At 39.9% G+C, this 948-nt stretch overlaps 1 long non-coding RNA gene across 1 annotated transcript; it reads right to left on the bottom strand.

Annotated features, from left to right (window-relative positions):
- Positions 1–64: 64 nt before the first annotated feature.
- Positions 65–382, bottom strand: LOC111786245. The gene is made up of 2 exons (XR_002813765.1): positions 275–382; positions 65–193 (listed from the first exon to the last, which is right to left on the bottom strand). It is a non-coding gene; the product is annotated as an uncharacterized LOC111786245 (long non-coding RNA).
- Positions 383–948: the final 566 nt, after the last annotated feature.

Genomic DNA, 948 nt, shown 5'->3' with positions numbered 1-948 from the left:
ATATGATTCCTTCGGCAACGTTCTAGATCGTGTTACAGGCTACATCCTAGTATTGTTTTTGTAATTTTTTCTTGACTATCGGAGGATTTAAGAACGCCGGAAATTCGCTCACCGTTCTCGGATGACTCTCGGATCTCCGCCTTTGGGTTGAGGTCTCGGCCAAACTTCTTCACAGACCGTGCGTGAGTTGTTCCTAGGTGAAGATTTCAACATTTTAGGGTCGATTCATGTAGGGGAAAACTCAGATCTGAGCAATATCGTTCAGAAACCTTACCTCGCGAAATGTTCTTAGGTTTTGATGGAGCGTCGGCCTTGCTAGCCTCTCAATCCTGGTACGAGTCTCGTCTGGAGATTGATTCCAGCGGTGGTCCGTTAATCTTCCCGGCTGACTTCTCACTAACTTCTCTCTAACTTCTTCTTTCTTTTGCAGGCAATCTGGCTGGGTTTTCCTTGGACCCCTATTTGGGTTGGAGGGGCAAAATGATATTTTTGCCCCTCAGTTGACTTAGCCTCTTTTTTTTTTCTTTTGCCTTACATTAATGTACACGAACTCATCAAAATTTGCCGAAATACATGGTAAATAAGGCCAAAAAATGACAGAAATCACAAAAGAGAGAAAATAAAAACAGAACTTGGTCTTGATCGATGATGCTATGTTTCGTATTTTCAAGTCTTAAGATATTTGTTGTTCGTGAGTTTAGCTGGGTCGAGTTGAGATATTTTTAGACCTAACGCAGTTAATTGGATCATAAATTTATTCAACTCAAACAACCCTTACTACATAATTAAATCTTTTGATTTTATTGTTTAGAATAAAATCTAAAGGAAAAAAAAAAAAAAAAAGGGAACTAAGCCATTTGGAAATGGCAAATGGTGCCCGTGCTAAGATTTGGACCACGATTTCAAATTTGGATTCACCAACTAGCAACTGATTCCCTTGACGTTCCC

This window comes from Cucurbita pepo, unplaced genomic scaffold (assembly GCF_002806865.2).
Source record: "Cucurbita pepo subsp. pepo cultivar mu-cu-16 unplaced genomic scaffold, ASM280686v2 Cp4.1_scaffold001214, whole genome shotgun sequence".
NCBI classification, from domain to species: Eukaryota; Viridiplantae; Streptophyta; class Magnoliopsida; order Cucurbitales; family Cucurbitaceae; genus Cucurbita; species Cucurbita pepo.
The sequence above is the reverse complement of the archived record's forward strand: the minus strand, read 5'-3'. Positions and strand labels throughout refer to the sequence as shown.